Source organism: Mercenaria mercenaria, chromosome 10 (assembly GCF_021730395.1).
Source record: "Mercenaria mercenaria strain notata chromosome 10, MADL_Memer_1, whole genome shotgun sequence".
Taxonomy (NCBI): Eukaryota; Metazoa; Mollusca; class Bivalvia; order Venerida; family Veneridae; genus Mercenaria; species Mercenaria mercenaria.
Genome location: NC_069370.1, coordinates 33,759,378 through 33,783,537, shown reverse-complemented (window position 1 = coordinate 33,783,537; position 24,160 = coordinate 33,759,378). Strand labels below are relative to the sequence as shown.

Below are 24,160 nucleotides of genomic sequence, written 5' to 3'. Positions count from 1 at the left end.
CTTAATTATTATCCCCTTCTGCCCCCTATTTTTCATGCTGCCCAATACTTTTAACTTTCTGAAACAATAAGTTAAATCCCTACCCCTATACAATTTTTAAAGAAAAATTTGGATACATATTTCAGGTACAGTCACATCAGGACAATCAACTTCACCCACTTGTAAGCACTTTTAACGACAAGAAAAGTATGGTACAAAGCTGCCTCTTGGCTGCACTATTAGATAGATTGATCTGATACATAATCTTTATAACTATGTTTATGACTCACAGTTGGGTGTTCAGTTGTATCTTGTATATGGAGCAGATGTGCCAACAGCTTGCCTTTTATTTGAGAATTCTGTGTTAAAAACATAGTTTCATACCAGCCCATTACAGGATTGATTTTTACTTTAAAGGTCCACAATGCTTTAAATTTTCATCTTAAAAACAGATGAAACAGCTTTCCAAATAGAAGTTATGCTTACTTACATGGTTAGAAAAGCACTACTTTTAATTATCAGAAATAGGATTTAACAAGAAATTAATGTATTTAATGTTCATAACGGAAAATGTGGCAGCCCCATTTTAAGCAAAGGCATTATGAGCCTTTAATGGATTTAATATCTGAGTTCCTAATTTCAAACAATATTTCATACGTCCACATTTCTAAAACCTAGTAAACTTCACTACGAACATTCACTACTCCTTAAACTCCTTTTTCTCTCTAATAATGACACATCCCTTTTTCCTCTCTTCCAATCTGAATTAACGCGCACTGTCATATCCCCAATTACATTTATTCATTACTTAAATTATTTGATCACTTTATATACCTCATAATCTCACTCCAGTCAGTCACCCATATTTAGTACTAAATTTCCTCCCCTCACCACTACTAGCTTCCAACACCTGACTGGCTTCTAGTCGCGAAATAATCTAGGGGCTTGTTTGCAGTCCTAGCTTTTGATTTCTTATCAAAACTATGTTATTATAGCATAAAATATACTAACTATTACTTAGACTAGCACATGTTGACAAGACTAACTGTTAAAGTTAGTTGTTATTAAACTTGATATAATTATTAAAATATAATTTCATTTTTCCTTTGATTTTTTAATAGCGAAAACAAATGGCAAATTGAGATGAGCCAAGGGAGAAAATGGTTTTCTAAGAAAATATCAGTGTCAGTATGAAGAAATAAATAAACAAACTAACATCATTACAGAGTATTTGATCTCAACAGACTTTGTAAGTCTACAGGCAATTTGGCATTTTTCGGAAGTAAAGTAGTTCGTGCAACGCGCGCACATGACTTTCCATAAAAAAACCCGGAAAATAACGGAGAATACATATTTTGCAGATTGTCATTACAGGTCCACTACCTAAATGAGCCACGCCATGAGAAAACCAACATAGTGCATTTGCAACCATTATGGATCCAGACCAGCCTGCGCATCTGCCCAGTCTGGTCAGGATCCATGCTGTTTGCTTTCAAAGCCTATTGCAAATTAGAGAAACTGTTAGTGAACAGCATGGATCCTGACCAGACTGCGCGGATCCATGCTGGTCGCAAATGCACAATGTTGGTTTTCTCATGGTGCGGCTCAAATAAGTGTTTCATTGAGTTCATTGAACTGCTGATAATACGAAATGTCAAATGTGCCTCTAAGGCTTTTAACTTTTGTGTTTGATTAAAGCTCTATTGTAGAATGATAATAATCTGACATGAAATAGTTAAACAGCCTTGGCACATGCAGGCCAACACAGGAGAAAATCTTAAATCATCCCTTCAAGCCTTGTATTTTATGGCATCAGACCACATAATAGATTAAAATTAATGTAATTACACACATTTTCAGCAATTAAAGATATTTTGGTACTTGAAGAATTGTATTTAATTCTGATTTCAGACAGCAATTGCACATTTTGTCTGGAAGTTTGGGATATCTGCCATATCAACAATTTGTATTGCTGGGAATCAGACAGAATTTCCGCAACAGATTAATCAGTAAAAACAGTAGCTTGATCATTGATTAATCAAAATTAAAGTAGCCTAATTGTTAATTTAATTTATCTGTATAATACTAGCCTACTCACTGCTTAATAAGTACAATAGTAACCTGATCATTGATTGATCAGTACAACAGTAGCCTATTGATCATTGATGCCCATTGATCATTGATTAATAAGTACAATAGTAGCCTAATCAATGATAAATCAGAACAGTAGTATTTATTTATTTATTTGGGTTTTACAGCGCACCAACACAGTATAGGTTCTATGGCGCCAAACAGGACTACAAATTTTGGTTCCACATCTCATTTAATTAATTTGACTAAGTTATGTCAGGCTATTTTGAATTTTAAAACTGCTTAGTCAGTCTACCAAAATTATACCATTTATGTTACCATTACTATATCATTATATTGAATGGATATATTTTATGAAAAATCCTTGTAATTGTACTTAAAGTTCCATTAGCCCTTCAAAATTTTATGTAATAACCAATAAAGAAACGGTCCAAAAAGGGAATTTTTTTAAATGTTGCACATGAGCTTACACAGCCAATAAAGGGAGGTAATTAAGAAGAATGGATACAATTATATTTTTTTACTATAGTAATCAAATATTCAAACCTTAGACAAACATCTGATGTAATAATTACTGTAGAATTAGAAATAACAAAGACCACACTTCCATTTATGACTGTTTCAACATCATAAAAAGAAAGCATTTCTATCACATTTCAACAATTGATATCTTCTGCATGTAACAATTATCTGAACATTGGCTTATATTTAAGAACTGGTTGCATTCAATAATGTTTTAAACCTACAAATGGGTGTATTACCAATGATAGTTGTACCATTGAGAAACTGTTGAAGGAAATAAAAAAAAAAAAAAACTGAGGTCAATGTAAGATAATTCAAACTGACTACAAAATGGCTGGCTTTAAACATAAATATTTTTATTATTGTTATCCATGTACTAAGATTATTTTCTTGATAAAAATTTATTTAGTACTAAAGATAATATGAAGTGTTCACTATATATACTGGTATATTAAAGATAAACAGTTTGTACTATAACCTTGATAGAAGACAACACTTTTAATGTCTGACAGGTCTTTCCTCAATTAGAATTGTCACTGTAGTTACGGTGGCTTTATTGTTTTTGCCATGTGCTGTTGTGTTTCGCCCCCATCGCTAGAACAACAACACCACAGCACAATTAATAATTTTTGTCATACTGCGAGCAGAACATAGACATAACAAAAATAGAAAATGAAATTAGATCCTAAAAATCATTTTTTTAGCAGAAGATAAAAGCAATAATTACTTTGTTTATTCAAATTGTTTTGATATAGCTTTGTTGTGTACCATGCATAATGGGTAACATACCAGTACTGCAGGTGAAACTTGAATACTGTGAATATCACGGAGCTCTTTTTTTTTAAGGTTGTATAGATAACAATTTTTTTTTAAATCCTATTAAACTGGTTTCATTTACAAACACGTACTTGAATCCGGTGTTAACATAAACAATTTCCAACATACCTTTTTAAAACATTATCCGGTATAATTAAATTCAAGGAACACATACAGGAGACATGTAGTTGCATTATGCATTAATTATTAAAACTTTGAACATGTAAAAATGATAATCACTATCATTCATCATATACGCATGACAGCACAGAACTCAAAGATTTAATTTACACAGTAAACAGACTGTCATTACCTGAAATATTTTAGCAACAGCATGCTTGTCGATACAAAGACTTGTCTGTAAAATGAATTTTCCTTCTAAAACTATAGATATATTGTTCCAAATTCAGGTAAGAGTTATGGGACCTGATCTTGAAAACTTGATCAACTGCACCCAACATCTGCGTGGAATTTCAATGAAGTATCTGCATTTGTTTTAGAGATGGTATTTTCTGTGCAAGACTTTATCTTGCATTTCCCAAGTCCAAAAAGGTGCATAACTTTACTGAAATACAATTCAGGTATTAACCAAAATGTCTCATTTAAAAAGATGCACAAGTCTGGAAATATTGCAGGTAGAGTTGCGTATCTTGTCAAAGTTATTATGAGCAAGTATAGCAAGTTTCAACTGAATATTTTCAATAATGAAGAAGGGATTGGACTTCATAAAAATATTAACTTAACCAACAGGAACAACAGGGTGGGTGCCGCACCAACAGGCAATAGCCATTCTTTAAAGTCAAATTATCCAGATAAAAACTGCTTAGTTTATGATACAATTTTTGCTGCTTCCATTTTACAAATATTTCATGTTGTGATAGTTTAAACCTGCCTTTCCGTTTAAAAATAAAAAAACTTTGAAGCCTTTAAAAATCTAACATGTGAATTGTTAGAGCATTATAATACATGAGTATATATAAATTTGAATACTATTTTTACAGATAATACTTTTGATGTAAAAAAAGTAAAATTACCTGTAAATCTGTTTAAGAAACAAATTTCCTTTATCTATAACACATTACATCACTGTGCACCTAACAAACACATCCGATATCTACACCTCAGGAATACCATGTGAGCAAACAAATTAATCATAGCTCTCGCCTTGTTTGATACACTAAAATCCATAACATAATGTACCTGTGTGTACTGATATATATCTATAAGCGACCTTGACATGTCAAAAATGTCGGCCAACAACTGTTATAAGCACTTCAGTCTGTTTAAATATGTTTGCACTTGTCGCTAGTTATTTAAAGGGTGCAGCGAGGTTCCGTTCAATTGATATAAATAATTATCTTGCACTTGTTAATACAATGTCATGTAGCACTATTGTCCAATATCCTTATATATAGTAATTGTCAATAGTTACAGACAACCTTGTATCTAATGATCATCTGTGAAAAATAAAATCTATTATATCTAATCGGTCTTTTTCCCTTCCTGTTTCGCACAGTGTTCCTACAAACATTGCAATTTTACCTATAATGTGTGATCCGGCAAAGAAAACTGTAAAAACGCTTTTCTCCACTAAAGTATGTATATGTACTATATATGCAAAAAAAATAATGTAAAATCAGCTGTGCTGTATAACCTATTGAAACGTGGTATTGTGACAGTCATTCACTCTTTTTCGCTTAAAGCACATTTTAAGTCTTGGAAGTAGTTTGATATTAACCTGAAGTGTTTTTTTTTCCGAGTCTGAGACATTATTACACTTGATAAACCTACTATAATTGAATCATACATAAAGAAGTTTGTACAACTGTAATTACCTCCCTTTTTCCATTGTGGCTGATTTGCAATAACTTCATGAAGTAACCTGCCTTTTGACTGCGCAGATGCAAATTATATAATTTTTGTAGAAAAACAACAGCAGATGAGATTTTCACATCTTCTATATTTGTCAAAGAAACTGTGGAATGCCTACTTCAGACATACTTCAGTCAGACTGACTGCCTGCTTTTATCAGTTGTGACAGAATATCATTCATGACCCACTTTTTTGTAGCCTTCCTGTAGAGGACCAAATTCTAGCATAAGAAATGCAAATACTGATATTCACCTTTAGGCAACATGCCTGCATGCGCAGTAATATGCAGACATAATTTTCATGTTATTTAGGTCATGTGGAAACAGAAAAACATGGGCGGATCAAGAATTTTGGGTTAAACAGGGCAGGTATTGAACAGAGATACTTTTCTCCTCTAAAAGTCTTTAATACTATAATCTGATTAAAAAAAGCCTGTCTAAATTATTCCTTCTTGGTGACATTATCACTGAAGGAATGAGCTAATGCTTCATGTATTCTACATAATACTTAAGGCCCTACATGCATTCTGCATAAACCTAACAATCTAAACTATTGACAATTTCAACCATATAATGGTGCATACTGTACAAACCTTACCATCTCTTCAACTATATAATGGCAGATACCACACAAACCTTACCATCTCCTCAACCATATAATGGCAGATACCACACAAACCTTACCATCTCCTCAACCATATAATGGCAGATACCACACAAACCTTACCATCTCCTCAACCATATAATGGCAGATACCACACAAACCTTACCATTTCTTCAACCATTTAATGAGGGATACTGCATAAACCTTACCATTTCTTCAACCAATATAATGATCGATACTCCTCAAACCTTAACAAGACCATCTCATCAACCATACAATGATGGATACCACACAGAACTTATAATCTCCTATAACATATGGGAACTGCATACTCTCCTCAACCATACATACAATGGGCAATAGAAACTGCACAGACTGTCAATCTCCTCAACCATACCAATGGACAAATTAGAAACTGCATACACTGTCAATCTCCCCAACCATACATACAATGGGCAATAGAAACTGCATAGACTGTCAATCTCCTCAACCACACATGCAATGGGCAAAAGAAACTGCAAAGACTGTCAATCTCCTCAACCACACATGCAATGGGCAATAGAAACTGCGTAGACTGTCAATCTCCTCAACCACACATGCAATGGGCAATAGAAACTGCGTAGACTGTCAATCTCCTCAACCACACATCAATCTCCACAACCACACATACAACGGGCAACAGAAACTGCGTAGACTGTCAATCTCCTCAACCACACATACAACGGGCAACAGAAACTGCGTAGACTGTCAATCTCCACAACCACACATACAACGGGCAACAGAAACTGCGTAGACTGTCAATCTCCACAACCACACATACAACGGGCAACAGAAACTGCGTAGACTGTCAATCTCCACAACCACACATACAACGGGCAACAGAAACTGCGTAGACTGTCAATCTCCACAACCACACATACAACGGGCAACAGAAACTGCGTAGACTGTCAATCTCCACAACCACACATACAACGGGCAACAGAAACTGCGTAGACTGTCAATCTCCACAACCACACATACAACGGGCAACAGAAACTGCGTAGACTGTCAATCTCCACAACCACACATACAACGGGCAACAGAAACTGCGTAGACTGTCAATCTCCACAACCACACATACAACGGGCAACAGAAACTGCGTAGACTGTCAATCTCCACAACCACACATACAACGGGCAACAGAAACTGCGTAGACTGTCAATCTCCACAACCACACATACAACGGGCAACAGAAACTGCGTAGACTGTCAATCTCCACAACCACACATACAACGGGCAACAGAAACTGCGTAGACTGTCAATCTCCACAACCACACATACAACGGGCAACAGAAACTGCGTAGACTGTCAATCTCCACAACCACACATACAACGGGCAACAGAAACTGCGTAGACTGTCAATCTCCACAACCACACATACAACGGGCAACAGAAACTGCGTAGACTGTCAATCTCCACAACCACACATACAACGGGCAACAGAAACTGCGTAGACTGTCAATCTCCACAACCACACATACAACGGGCAACAGAAACTGCGTAGACTGTCAATCTCCACAACCACACATACAACGGGCAACAGAAACTGCGTAGACTGTCAATCTCCTCAACCACACATACAACGGGCAACAGAAACTGCGTAGACTGTCAATCTCCTCAACCACACATACAACGGGCAACAGAAACTGCGTAGACTGTCAATCTCCTCAACCACACATACAACGGGCAACAGAAACTGCGTAGACTGTCAATCTCCTCAACCACACATACAACGGGCAACAGAAACTGCGTAGACTGTCAATCTCCTCAACCACACATACAACGGGCAACAGAAACTGCGTAGACTGTCAATCTCCTCAACCACACATACAACGGGCAACAGAAACTGCGTAGACTGTCAATCTCCTCAACCACACATACAACGGGCAACAGAAACTGCGTAGACTGTCAATCTCCTCAACCACACATACAACGGGCGACAGAAACTGCGTAGACTGTCAATCTCCTCAACCACACATACAACGGGCGACAGAAACTGCGTAGACTGTCAATCTCCTCAACCACACATACAACGGGCGACAGAAACTGCGTAGACTGTCAATCTCCTCAACCACACATACAACGGGCAACAGAAACTGCGTAGACTGTCAATCTCCTCAACCACACATACAACGGGCAACAGAAACTGCGTAGACTGTCAATCTCCTCAACCACACATACAACGGGCAACAGAAACTGCGTAGACTGTCAATCTCCTCAACCACACATACAACGGGCAACAGAAACTGCGTAGACTGTCAATCTCCTCAACCACACATACAATGGGCAACAGAAACTGCGTAGACTGTCAATCTCCTCAACCACACATACAATGGGCAACAGAAACTGCGTAGACTGTCAATCTCCTCAACCACACATACAATGGGCAATAGAAACTGCGTAGACTGTCAATCTCCACAACCACACATACAATGGGCAATAGAAACTGCGTAGACTGTCAATCTCCACAACCACACATACAATGGGCAACAGAAACTGCGTAGACTGTCAATCTCCACAAACATACATACAATGGGCAATAGAAACTGCGTAGACTGTCAATCTCCACAAACATACATACAATGGGCAACAGAAACTGCGTAGACTGTCAATCTCCTCAACCATACATACAATGGGCAACAGAAACTGCGTAGACTGTCAATCTCCTCAACCATACATACAATGGGCAACAGAAACTGCGTAGACTGTCAATCTCCACAAACATACATACAATGGGCAACAGAAACTGCGTAGACTGTCAATCTCCACAAACATACATACAATGGGCAACAGAAACTGCGTAGACTGTCAATCTCCTCAACCATACATACAATGGGCAACAGAAACTGCGTAGACTTTCAATCTCCACAAACATACATACAATGGGCAACAGAAACTGCGTAGACTGTCAATCTCCACAAACATACATACAATGGGCAACAGAAACTGCATAGACTTTCAATCTCCACAAACATACATACAATGGGCAACAGAAACTGCATAGACTGTCAATCTCCTCAACCATACAATCAGTGGGCAAAAGAAACTTCATAAACTGTCAATCTCCTCAACCATACATACAATGGGCATATCTCCTACATCATACAATGGGCAAAAGGTACTGTTGAGCCTTTTAAATCTCCTCAACCATACTAACAGTGGGAAATGGATACCACACAAATATGCAACCATACAAACAATGAGCAAGAGATACAGCAAAGACCTTTAAATCTCACAACCATTCAAGTAATTTTTTTATGGGCCATGGAAACTGTACATAAATAAATCCTGTACTGTTAAATACAGCTGACAAACATGTCTGGCCTGATTATGATACACAGCTACCTTGATAATTTTGTTTAGGCCACTTCTTTTTAATAAATTAGTTTACAAAACCGGCGAGTGTAATTTTCCAAAAAGTAGAAAGAATGTCCCACGAAACGAAAAAAAAACCGAATGTTTTTAAGTATGAATCAACATTTTTGACTGAATGCACTATCTTGGACACATTATGCATACAACGATAAAAGCTGAGGTATTGTAGACTGGTTTTCATATCGGTAACATGATTCATAAATTTCGATTAAACACGTAAAGCAGTCATCCATCATGGCAGCCCCCACGATTAGTGTGTGTTTTTTTTTTTGTTTTTGGGGTGCATCGTCTATTAAATCTGGACAAAACAAGTTTTTTTTTGCGTGCCGACATTAGCAAACAAATAGGTACGGCTATCAGTCGGGTGATTCCCGACAACCTAATCGTTCGGGGAATCACAGCTAGCATGACGAATAGTTGTGACACTGACAAGACTGCGTTAGACAGCAGCTAGCCAGTTGCGGTGATGCAGGGATTTGGATACAAATATTTGTTCATCGAAATTCACACCCATAAGCAACAAGGTACTACACCATTAAAAATGTTTTCATTGAAACCAACCAGGTACTGTATTGTTAGTTCGCAAATCCCACATCGTGTGATACGTTATGTTGTTCATATATTCGTTAACACATAGGAAGTTTTGAAGCATCACCTTTTGTCACGGCAGTGTGTTTGTTCACTGGAGTCATGTACATTTTTTTCATGGATTTCATGTAAATCCATGAGCTGATCTGAAGTTAAATATTAATGTTGTGCAGGTATTTTTAAATGTTATACCATCTTGGACATTCAATGATATTAAAATGTTGGTATGTTTGAATTTTTATAATAAAAGGAATGACAAGTAAATGGAAAGGATATTTAATGTTTTATTTATTCCTCTGATTTAAGTCAATTTATACGGAAAATATTGGTTTTCACACGCATGGTGGGCAAAAGTTTTTTTTTTTTTTTTTTTTTTTTTTTTTTTCGACCTACCAGTGGACATTTTTCCAAAAAAATCTTGTAAACCAAAAAATAAAAAAGTAGTGGCCTTATGTCAGACAAGTGCCAAAACTATTCTATAAATCAACAGTGACTTTTGTTCATCAGTGCTTAACTACTCCCATTTTTCTAAAGTTGTTGTCACTTATCCAGATCATTTGACAACAAAAATAGAAGAAAAAAAAAAACAAGAGGACCATGATGGTCCTGAATCGCTCACCTCTTCCCACATGACTCAGTTTTGAGTATGACGTCAATTTTTCTATTATTTGACATAGTGACCTAGTTTTTGAGCTCATTTGACCAAGTTTTGAACCTGACCTAGATATTATCAAGATAAAAATTCTGACCAATTTTCATGAAGATCCATTGAAAAATATGGTCTCTAGAGAGGTCACAAGGTTTTTCTATTATTTGACCTATTGACCTAGTTTTCGAAGGTACGTGACCCTGTTTTGAACTTTACCTAGATATCATCAAGGTAAACATTCTAACTAATTTTCATGAAGATCTCATGAAAAATATGACCTCTAGGGAGGTCACAAGGTTTTTCTATTTTTATACCTACTGGCCGAGTTTTTGACCGCACGTGACCCAGTTTCGAAACTGATCTAGATATCATCAAGGTGAACATTCAGATCAATTTTCATGAAGATCCACTGAAAAATTTGGCCTCTAGAGAGGTGAAAAGATTTTAATAATTTTAGACCTACTGACCTAGTTTTTGACCGCAGTTGACCCAGTTTCAAACTTGACCTAGATATCATCAAGATGAACGTTCAGACCAACTTTCATACAGATCCCATGAAAAGTATGGCCTCTAGAGAGGTCACAAGGTTTTTTTATTATTTGCCCTACTGACCTAGTTTTTTAAGGCACGTGACCCAGTTTCGAACTTGACCTAGATATCATCAAGGTGAACATTCTGACCAATTTTTATGGAGATCCATTCCCAAGTATGGCCTCTAGAGAGGTCACAAGGTTTTTCTATTTTTAGACCTACTGACCTAGTTTTTGACCGCACATGACCCTGTTTCGAATTTAACCTAGATATCATCAAGATGAACATTCAGACCAACTGTCATACAGATCCCATGAAAAATATGGCCTTTAGAGAGGTCACAAGGTTTTTCTATTATTTGACCTACTGACCTAGTTTTTGAAGGCACGTGACCCAGTTTCAAACTTGATCTAGATATCATCAAGATGAACATTCAGACCAACTTTCATACAGATCCCATACAAAATATGGCCTCTAGAGAGGTCACAAGGTTTTTATATTATTTGACCTACTGACCTAGTTTTTGATGGCATGTGACCCACTTTCGAAAGTGACCTAGATATCATCAAGGTAAACATTCTGACAAATTTTCATGAAGATCTCATGAAATATATGGCCTCTAGAGAGGTCACAAGGTTTTTCTATTTTTAGACCTACTGACCTAGTTTTTGACCGCATGTGACCCAGTTTCGAACTTGACCTAGATATCATCAAGATGAACATTCAGACCAACTTTCATACAGATCCCAAGAAAAATATGGCCTCTAGAGAGGTCACAAGGTTTTTCTATTTTTAGACCTACTGACCTAGTTTTTGAAGGCACGTGACCCAGTTTCGAACCTGACCTAGATATCATCATGGTGAACATTCTGACCAATTTTCATGAAGATCTTGTGAAATATATGGCCTCTAGAGAGGTCACAAGGTTTTTCTATTTTTAGACCTACTGACCTAGTTTTTGATGGCACGTGATCCAGTTTCGAACTTGACCTAGATATCATCAAGATGAACATTCTGACCAACTTTCATAAAGATCCCATGAAAAATGTGACCTCTAGAGTGGTCACAAACAAAAGTTTACGGACGGACGCATGGACGACGGACACCGCGCGATCACAAAAGCTCACCTTGTCACTTTGTGACAGGTGAGCTAAAAATGCTATATTTTGAAAGCTTTGGAATTTAATTACTAACAGACTACTGGTTGGGAACCATTTTCCGGACAGGACCAGTTTCCGAACACATGTAATATCCGCTTTATTTCTTTGTTATTCATGTAACTGTTTCATCTAGATCATTTAGATGTTTGTTCCTCATGTCTACAACAAACCACTATTTTATAAGGTTGTATAATGTTTGGGTTTTTGACGATAACTCACCTGCGTTTATAAAACAACTTTTAAGACGGGGCATGAGGATAGCATTGCGCATGCGCAGTTAAGTTCACACATGCTGAGGTATCAAGTGGGAAAGAAAAAATCAAACTACATAATGATTGTCTACTGATAACATTTTCTACTTTTAATTTCACACTAAAAGTTATGTAAGATGCAGGGCTGTCGATTTTCGCACTAATTTTATTCTATATCTATTGGAATTATCAAGAATTCGTATAAGACGAAATTCAAGTTTTTATAGTCAACCTCGGTTTGCTTTCTATGACGGGGAAAATAAACGGGATTACCCATTTGGGGCCTCAAACAAGAGGACCATGATGGTCCTGAATCGCTCACCTATTCCCACATGACCCAGTTTTGAGTATGACGTCGTTTTTTCTATTATTTGACATAGTGACCTAGTTTTTGAGCTCATGTGACCCAGTTTTGAACTTGACCTAGATATTATCAAGATAAAAAAATCTGACCAATTTTCATGAAGATCCATTGAAAAATATGGTCTCTAGAGAGGTTTGTCACAAGGGTTTTCTATTATTTGACTTATTGACCTAGTTTTCAAAGGTATGTGACCCTGTTTTGAACTTTACCTAGATATCATCAAGGTGATCTTCTCACTAATTTTCATGAAGATCTCATGAAAAATATGGCCTCTAGAGAGGTCACAAGGTTTTTCTATTTTTATACCTACTGGCCGAGTTTTTGACCGCACGTGACCCAGTTTCGAAACTGACCTAGATATCATCAAGGTGAACATTCAGATCAATTTTCATGAAGATCCATTGAAAATATGGCCTCTAGAGAAGTCAAAAGATTTTAATAATTTTAGACCTACTGACCTAGTTTTTGACCGCAGTTGACCCAGTTTCAAACTTGACCTAGATATCATCAAGATGAACATTCAGACCAACTTTCATACAGATCCCATGAAAAGTATGGCCTCTAGAGAGGTCACAAGGTTTTTTATTATTTGACCTACTGACCTAGTTTTTTATGGCACGTGACCCAGTTTCAAACATGACCTAGATATCATCAAGGTGAACATTCTGACCAATTTTTATGGAGATCCATTCACAAGTATGGCCTCTAGAGAGGTCACAAGGTTTTTCTATTTTTAGACCTATTGACCTAGTTTTTGACTGCACATGACCCTGTTTCGAACTTGACCTAGATATCATCAAGATGAACATTCAGACAAATTTTCATACAGATCCCATGAAAAATATGGCCTTTAGAGAGGTCACAAGGTTTTTCTATTATTTGACATAGTGACCTTGTTTTTGAAGGCACGTGACCCACTTTCGAACTTGACCTAGATATCATCAAGATGAACATTCAGGCCAACTTTCATACAGATCCCAGAAAAGTATGGCAACTAGAGAGGTCACAAGGTTTTTCTATTATTTGACCTACTGACCTAGTTTTTGAAGGCACGTGACCCACTTTCGAACTTGACCTAGATATCATCAAGATGAACATTCTGACCAATTTTCATGAAGATCTCATGAAATATATGGCCTCTAGAGAGGTCACAAGGTTTTTCTATTATTTGACCTACTGACCTAGTTTTTGACCACACGTGACCCAGTTTTGAACTTGACCTAGATATCATCAAGATGAACATTCAGAACAACTTTCATACAGATCTCATGAAAAACATGGCCTTCAGAGAGGTCACAAGGTTTTTCTATTATTTGACCTACTGACCTAGTTTTTGAAGGCACGTGACCCAGTTTCGAACTTGACCTAGATATCATCAAGGTGAACGTTCAGACCAATTTTCATGAAGATCTTGTGAAATATATAGCCTCTAGAGAGGTCACAAGGTTTTTCTATTTTTAGATCTACTGACCTAGTTTTTGAAGGCACGTGACCAAGTTTCGAACTTGACCTAGATATCATCAAGATGAACATTCTGACCAACTTTCATAAAGATCCCATGAAAAATGTGACCTCTAGAGTGGTCACAAGCAAAAGTTTACGGACGCACGCACGCACGCACTCACAGACGGACGACGGACACCGCGTGATCACAAAAGCTCACCTTGTCACTTTGTGACAGGTGAGCTAAAAGAAAAAAAAAAATTCACACTGAAAATTGAAAAACGTTGCACCATGTAAACTGCCATAATTATAAACATCTATATTTAATGCACTAAACAAATAGTTCTCAGTGGCAGTACTTAGGTAAAGACAGCGGTCTATTTCCAATGTGGGCATCTTTTTTTTTTCTTTCTTGATCTGGCATTTTTAAGATAGTTTAGAGACGAAAAATCAGATTTTCATTTTCATAATATGACTAAACTTCAGTTTCAAAGAAAGATGACTTTTAGCCAAAATTTTTTTTGATCATTTTCACTGTCAATGTCTTAAATTTAAAGTAATTTATTTCTGATCAATGTTTAAGAAATAATATATCTCATCCAGTGATTTGTCATTGAATAAATCATTGTTTGGAGTTCACATGCGAAGGAATTACATCACGAGGGCGCAGCCTGAGTGATATAATAATACGCATCTGAACGATAAACAATGATTTATTCAAGAGCAAATCACTGAATGAGATATATTATTTCGATTCTAACACGTTACCAAGGATTTTTAAGTACATCCTTGACGACATTCATTAAATATTTGCATGTTTTCTATCGGTTTCTTTTCCAGCGTGCCGCTATGCCGTTTGACGCCATGACGTAATAACTGTGATGTCAGAACAGTGATTTGTTGTATAATAATTCACTGTTTTCTGCCTTCTTTGTTTAATAGAAAATTGAATCGGATCGTGTTAGAATTAATGTTAAATAAATCATTAACATGAATAAAATTGTTCTGAAAGTTTATTCAAATATATTCATCACATTATTATTATTATGGTACAACTGACAATTAAAGTGACAACTGTATATAATTTATATGCATAAGGAAATGAAATTTGGAATTTTTTTTTGTCTATTTCAATATTAAAGAATAACCTTATTGATTTCAATCTAAGTCAGCAATTATTGAATCGGATTCTGTAACAGTTATATTTAGCATAAGGCTAGCTTTTAATTGCTACTGCCGGAGGATGAACTTCTATGAACCACCTTTATAAACAACCTTTCTTAATAAATGAACCCCATCTTTAATTAATTTGTTTTAAAAGCGAATACCAACACTGGTTGGGTAGCATTTAATGAAAAAAAAAAAAAGTATATTTTTTATTCGATTTATATTCAGCAGATTTGATTCTAATATATCTTAAATAAATGCAATGCTTTAACAAATGGGAATGTGGTTAATTATATACAGGTCTACAGTACACTATTTAATAACTTCATTGGTATATCATGTTTATAATGAACCTATTTGTCAAATAGATTATCTACAAACTGTCTGAACTAACTGACCCTCATTAATCATTCAACATGGACTACATTTGAAATAACCTAGTTTTTCACTTACAAAACTTGATATATTATATGATTACATGCCCAGGTATCAATGCATGCATCTCATTGAATTTTGATAATCATAACTTAAAGCAGGGCAACAACTAGCCTTATCTGCGCACAATTATATATGCAGCACAATTAGGCCAAATAAAATATGAGCTGCACCATGAGAAAACCAACATAGTGCATTTGCGACAGCATGGATCCAGACTAGCCTGCGCATCTGCGCAGTCTGTTCAGGATCCATACTGTTTGCTTTCAAATGTACCCTATTGTAATCAGAGAAACCGTTAGCGAACAGTATGGATCCTGACCAGACTGCGCGGATGCGCAGACTGGCATGAATCCATGCTGGTCGCAAATGCACTATATTGGTTTTATCATGGTGTGGCTCATAGTCAGGTTCTTCAAATATACAGAACATGACTGTAAATACTGCACATTTGATAATTTTCATGCAGGCTTTTTGTTTGCCTTTGTTAAGTTTAACTCTCTGTGCATTATTTCATCACCAGTGGGCACCTGTGAGGGTAGAACTACCGACCTTCCGTAAGCCAGTTTGATGACTTCCTCACATGAAGAATTAAATGCCACGCATGAAGTTCGAACTCACATCAGTGAGGGGCAAATTATTCAAAGTCAGTGACCTTTAAACCACTCGTCCACGGAAGCCAATCGTGTAGGCTTTAATTCAGCAGTTTTATAGTTAGTAGAATCATTTGCAGAAACTCGCTAAGCCAGAGAGTTTGTATCTTTTTTTTTTTTTTTGTTTGGACAAGATGCAGATCATCCTTTAGCCTGCTAAATTTCTAAAATGGACTGGTCTATCATTCAATTTTGACAGTACCATTTACTATTTGAAGCGGTGTTCACTGAAAATTTACTGACTGAATAGCAAACAGTGCAGACTATGATCAGCCTGCACCTGATCTTGGTCTGTACTGGTCGCAAAAGCAGACCCACTTGCTGCCAGCATGCTAAAGACTAATATTCACAAATATTTTTATCGCAAGTGTCGTACTTGTGAATATTAGAGAAAATAACACCATCATAGTATCACTTCTATATTAACAGATTTGTAACCATTTAATTCTTTCCTTTAGTGGCCAATCACATTTAAGCAACATTTTATAACAATTTTCACTTTTTGTATATTTAAGAGGTCTGTTACAAAAACTTAAATCCTTGTTAGGAGTATTTGCTTAAGTTAACGTCCTTTATAACAATTTGCAATTATCTCCCTTTAAAGGTGGTCAATGACATTTAAGCAGTATTTTATGCCATTGTTTTCAAGTTTTGTATATTCTGATTTATTGATGGAACAAAAAGACTACATCATTACATAGTGTTAGATTCCTAATAGAAATATAATACCCCCCACCCCCTTTAATATGTTTTGTTTGTTTTTGATTTAACGCCGTTTTTCAATAGTATTTCAGTCATGTAACAGTGGGCAGTTAACCTAACCAGTGTTCCTGGATTCTGTACCAGTACAAACCTGTTCTCCGCAAGTAACTGCCAACTTCCCCACATGAATCAGAGGTAGAGGACTAATGTTATCAGACACAATGTCGTTTATAAAAGTCACGGAGAACATACGCCCCGCCCGAGGATCGAACTCACGACCCCGAGACCCGTAGACAAACGCTCTTACCTACTGAGCTAAGCGGGCGGGCTCCCTTTAATATGAAAGTATCTAAAATATTATTCCTTTTGTTTTCAATATCATTTCTAGTTTTACAGTTGCATTTGATAAATTTCAGAACATTTCAACAATCTGAATCCAAAAGCAGGTTTTAAAACTTCATGTAGCTTCTCCAATCTATCATAACCAAGATAAGCAAAGGGAGGTAATAATAAATTTTCAATCTTGCATTTGTAATGATTTTCAACTAAACATACAAATGGGAAATAATAAACGTGAGGAACAACACGTCAAACACCGAGTCAAGTTTAACTATATTTAATCAGCCGGTTTCAGTTATTTGCCATAACCTTCATCAGGTTATCATCAAAAACATAAAAAAATTTTATGCAAATAGTTCACAAGTATAATACACAGTAAATCATATATTTATATCATTCCTTAGCCAAAGTTGATCTGTTTATTGAATTTATGCTCTACTTATGCTAAAATAACTATTTTGGTTGGGCAACCAGGACAGAACAAGAGCTGTCACTAATGGTGACAAATGCCCCTGCAGCGCCTTGACCTTTGACCTTGACCTTTGACCTGGTGACCCCAAAGTCAGTAGGGGTTGTGTACTCAATAAGTACTATCAGCATGTGAAGTTTGAAGGTCCTGGGTGCAGTGGTTCGTGAGTAAAGTCCCTTCATGCAAAAAGTTAGTGTGACTACGAACAGACAGTTGAAACTAATAGCCTCCTTGGGCATAAAATCACTCAGCAAAACCTTACATGTTTAAGCGCTAATGAACACAAATAAAATTGTAAAGGATCAGATATTAAAGTTCTGAACATACTGGTTACTTGACCAAAATCTGATTAATTACCTTTAAAGCTACTAGCCCACAGTGGTGAATTTTTCTCTTGGAAGCGCAAGCAAAAAATAAAAATAAAAGCAGAAAAAGGAAAGACCTTTTTAATTTTTGATGCCTTATGCTAAAAGAACTCTAAACCTCAACTGTTGGGCCATCAGGATTAGAGAATGTAAGTTTTATAAATACCTCAAACAAAAAAACTCTTCACAAGTTAATTCCAGAAGTCACAGGGTACAAATTAATAAGGAAAATTGCAGCTGCTCTAGCTTCTGCTACCTAATACCAACCGCTACCTAATACCATAATACCAACTGCTACCTAATACCAACTGCTACCTAATACCAACCGTTACCTAATACCATAATACCAACCGCTACCTAATACCAACCGCTATCTAATACCAACTGCTACCTAATACCAACCGCTACCTAATACCATAATACCAACCGCTACCTAATACCAACGGCTACCTAATACCAACTGCTACCTAATACCAACGGCTACCTAATACCAACCGCACTGATATACATTTTTGATTTTATTTAATTTTAATATTGGCAATTTTATAAGTTTGTAATACAAATTCAGATGAAAGCTGCTTTTAACAGGCTTAGAAGTATTTACACCTAAAGGTATAAGTTCACAAATGTCTGATCTAATGAAATTACCTGGAAAGTTGTCACATAGCTACCCTCATGAAATTTATCTTCTGAATATTGTTATAAAGGCAAAGTTTATTGATCTGCAGAAGTAACTCAGTACATTCTGTTTCAATCGTGTTTAACATCTCCTCTTAAAATTTCACTTTCAAATTTCTAAATAGAGGCCGGCGCTATCTAAATGAGCGACAAGGATAATTAAGCACTATAATGTAACCACCAACACAACAACAACAACAACATTTACGTTTATTACTGTCAGCTCATGTGACTAGGAACAAAAAGACAGAAAAAAGTTCAAGTAAATGCAATCATATATAATGAAACGCTTGACTGCAACATCAATGGCTAGAGCACCAGGCAGTTCTGAATCTGTCAGTGAAGCAAGCAATATATGTGGTCCCAGGGTATCTACCTGTATTTTCTATGCTTGACTCATTCAAAACCCTGGATTATCTCAAACACTTTGCTCATCCATGTTTTCTGTATAGTAAGTTATAAGGCAGATTCGTAAACATGTTACAGCATGTGCCCAACTGTACACCAACAGTACACAACACATCACTGCAGATTTCCGTACCTCATTGTGCATCAACAGTGCCCTGGCCTTCTTTATCTCACTGTGCACCAACAGTGCTATGACAGGTTTCCTTATCTCACTGTGCACCAACAGTGCCATGATAGGTTTCCTTATCTCACTGTGCACCAACAGTGCCATGGCAGATTTCCTTATCTCATTGTTCACTAACAGTGCAATGGCAGATTTCCTTATCTCACTTTGCACAAACAGTGCCATGACAGGTTCCTTATCTCACTGTGCACCAACAGTGCTATGACAGGTTTCCTTATCTCCCTGTGCACCAACAGTGCCATGATAGGTTTCCTTATCTCACTGTGCACCAACAGTGCCATGGCAGATTTCCTTATCTCATTGTTCACTAACAGTGCAACGGCAGATTTCCTTATCTCACTGTGCACAAACAGTGCCATGACAGATTTCCTTATCTCACTGTGCACCAACAGTGCCATGACAGATTTCCTTATCTCACTGTGCACCAACAGTGCAATGGCAGATTTCCTTATCTCACTGTGCACCAACAGTGCCATGACAGGTTTCCTAATCTCACTGTGCACCAACAGTGCCAGCTAGGACACTCACTTATGTACTAAGTACATTATGCCATTGAATATTTCCTTATCTTACTGCGCACCAACAGTGCCATGGCAGATTTCCTTACCTCACTGTGCACCAACAGTACCATTGCAGATTTCCTTATCTCACTGTGCACCAACAGTGCAATATAAGACACTCACTTATGTACCAAGTACATATGTCATTGAATATTTCCTTATCTTACTGTGCACCAACAGTGCCATGGCAGATTTTCTTATCTCACTGTGCACCAACAGTGCTGGATAAGACACTCACTTATGTACCAAGTACTTATGTCATTGAATATTTCCTTATCTTACTGTGCACCTACAGTGCCATGGCAGATTTCCTTATCTCACTGTGCACAACCAGTGCCATGGCAGATTTCCATATCTCACTTATGTACCAAGTACACATGCCATTGAATATTTCCTTATCTCACTGTGCACCAAAAGTACACTGTCAAAGAAGGTTTCTTTATCTCACTGCGCACCAAAAGTACATTGCCAAAGAAGATTTCCTTATCTAACTTTAGACCAAAAGTACATTGCCAAATAAGATTTCCTTATCTCACTTTGCACCAAAGTACACTGTCAAACTCACTGTGCACCAGAAGTACATGGTCAAAGAAGATTTCTTTATCTCACTGCACACAAAAAGTACATTGCCAAATAAAATTTCCTTATCTCACTGTGCACCAAACTTACACTGCCAAAGACTTCCTTATCTCACTGTGCACCAAAAGTACAGTGTCAAATATTTGTTTATCTCACTGTGCACCAAAAGTACATTATCAAAGAAGATTTCTTTATCTCACTGTGCACCAAAAGTACAGTGTCAAATATTTGTTTATCTCACTGTGCACCAAAAGTACATTATCAAAGAAGATTTCTTTATCTCACTGTGCACCAAAAGTACACTGTCAAAAAAGATTTCTTTATCTCACTGCATACCAAAAGTACAATGTCAAAAAAACAATTCCTTATCTCACTGTGAACCAAAAGTACATTGTCAAAGAAGGTTTCTTTAACTCACTGCGCACCAGGAGTACACTGTCAAAGAAGATTTCTTTATCTCACTGCACACCAAAAGTACACTTTCAAAGAAGATTTCTTTTTCTCACTGTGCACCAAAAGTACACTGTCAAACATTTTTTTTTATCTCACTGTGCATCAAAATTACACTGCAAAAGAAGATTTCTTTATCTCACTGTGCACCAAAAGTACACTGTCAAAGAAGATTTCTTTATCCCACTGTGCACTAAAAGTACATTGCCAAAGAATTCCTTATCTCACTGTGCACCAAAATTACACTGCCAAAGAAGATTTCCTTATCTCACTGCGCACCAAAAGTACAATGTCAAAAAAGATCTCTTTATCTCACAGTGCACCAGAATTACACTGCTGAAGAAGACCTCTTAATCTCACTGCTCAAATAAAGCAAACAATTAACAGAAAATGTCATTTTCTCATGATGCATTTCATAGAACATTTCTTTACCTCGATGTGCACCATAAATATAAATGTCTCAGAAGACATCCTAATATCTCAAGAACATGACACAGCAAATTTCTGTATCAAAGTTCAAGATAAAGCCAATTTCTTCATGTCACTGTGCAACAAAATTTCAAAATTTCAAGACAAAGCCAGATTCTTTATCTCACTGAACTACATTTTTATCTCTGTGCACAAACAGCTAGCATGTCACAGCACAATTAGATTTTGAACATAACACATTACAATATCAATTGCTATAATTTATGCATGGCAAAATATAACATTTTCTCCTTTTCATCCACATTCAATTCTGTAGACAAACTAGAAGATGCTTTTGTAGAAAAGTGCATGTCTCCCCCAATGCATAGTCATATAGGCACGAAGTCAATAGGGGTCAGGAGCAAAAGTCAAAGAGACACTGATGGTTGGCTGCTACAGGGATAATCTACTTGGCATGTCCAATCATCCCACTAAGTTTCAACATTCTGGGCCTAGTGGTTCTCAAGTTATGAATTGGAAAAGGTTTTCCATGTTCACTCCCCTGTGACCTTGACCTTTGATCGAGTGACCCCCAAATCAGTAGGGGTCATCTACTCTGCATGTCCAATCATCCTTTTAAGTTTCAACATTCCGGGTCAAGTGGTTCTCAAGTTATTCACTGAAAAGAGTTTTCTATGATCAGCCCCCTGTGACCTTGACCTTTGATGGAGTGACTCTAAAAACAATATGGGTCATTTACTCTGTAAGTCCTATCACAGTTTGAAATTTGAAGGTTCTAGGTCAAATAGTTCTCAAGTTATTGACTGAAAATGGATTTCCATGTTCTGTCCACCACGACCTTGACTTTTAATAGAGTGACCCCAAAATCAACAGGGATCATCTACCCTGCATGTCCAATCATCCTATGAAGTTTCAACATTCTGGGTCAAGTGGTTCTCAAGTTACTGACCGTAAATGGTTTTCCAGGTTCAGGCCCCTGTGACCTTGACCTTTAATACAGTGACCCCAAAATCAATAGGGGTCATCTACTACGCATAACAATCATCCTATGAAGTTTCAACATCCTGGATGAAGTGGTTCTCAAGTTATTGATCGGAAATGGTTTTGCATGTTCAGGCCCCTGTGACCTTGACCTTTATCAGAGTGATCCCAAAATCAATAGGGGTCATCTACTCTGTATGACCAATCATCCTATTAAGTTTCAACATTCTGGGTCAAGTGGTTCTCAAGTTATTGATCGGAAATTGTTTTCCATGTTCAGGCCCTTGTGACCTTGACCTTAATCAGAGTGACCCCAAAATCAATAGGAGTCATCTACTCTGCATGACCAATCATCTTATGAAGTTTCAACATTCTGGGTCAAGTGGCTCTCAAGTTATTGATCAGAAATGGTTTTGCATGTTCAGGCCCCTGTGACCTTGACCTTTAATAGAGTGACCCAAAAATCAATAGGGGTCATCTACTCTCGATGATCAATCATCATATTAAGTTTCATCATTCTGGGTCAAGTGGTTCTCAAGTTACTGATCGGAAATGGTTTTCCATGTTCAGGCCCCTGTGACCTTGACCTTTGATGAGTGACCCCCAAAACAATAGGGGTCATCTACTCCATAAGCCCTACAACCCTATTAAGTTTGAAGGTTATAGGTCAAATTATTCTCCAATTACTGATCGGAAATGGAGTGTGATGGACGGACGGACAGGGCAAAAACAATATGTCTCCCCCAGCGGCGGGAAACGTAATAAGCCGCACCATAAGAAAACCAACATAGTGCATTTGCGTCCAGCATGGATCCTGACCAGATTGCATGGATGCGCAGGCTGCACTCCTTCATCACTTTGAAGATTATGTGTAGGCACTGATTAAAAAAAAAATAAAGGTGTTTTTATGATGAATCTATCAACTGTGTGCCGGAATGGTTGTTATGGTAATCGGACCAAAGCTATCAGATTTTTATGGATATCACAGTAGCTCAATGATTGTTTACATTAAATCTCAGTTATAAGGTCACTTACTAATTACGCAACAAAAACAAGTTCTGTATAACTACGCCGTGGCTGGAAATTACTATAAGCACAAATAATTTTTCCTCGTCGATAATAGTTGTCAAAACAAACAAAAGAAACGCTGTTCCCATTTGGATGTAGTTGAAATAGGAGTATTTTACTTCCACTATATTCAAGTTATTGTACCTCTGTTACAATGTATACAAGGACCGGGACTCTGGGCCTATTGTTAGACATGTTGTAGAGTCAGAGTGCTCTGTGTACACCTGTGTCATAGCTAAAGAAAGGACGCATTCAACTCTTGACCAACCTCTCTATCAACTTTCATGATCCTAGGCCCAAGCGTTCTTGATGGAAACCGTTTAACTATTCCTGGTCACTGTGACCTTGGCCTTTGACCTACTGACCTCAAAATCAATGGGGATCATCTGCTGGTCATGACCAACCTCCCT

The 24,160-nt window shown here is 37.0% G+C and overlaps 1 protein-coding gene across 4 annotated transcripts in view; it reads right to left on the bottom strand.

Moving 5' to 3' along the window:
- Nucleotides 1–24,160, bottom strand: part of LOC123559436 (uncharacterized) — a 53,364-nt gene that overhangs the window by 16,649 nt on the left and 12,555 nt on the right. Inside the window, exon 1 of one of the 4 annotated variants that reach the window (XM_045351257.2) lies at nucleotides 4,443–4,813. The exons of the other annotated variants lie outside the window; for them this stretch is intronic. The gene's annotated coding sequence lies outside the window, so the exon portion shown is untranslated. Of the gene's footprint in view, nucleotides 1–4,442; nucleotides 4,814–24,160 lie in introns of those variants that run through there. 4 annotated transcript variants of the gene reach the window in all.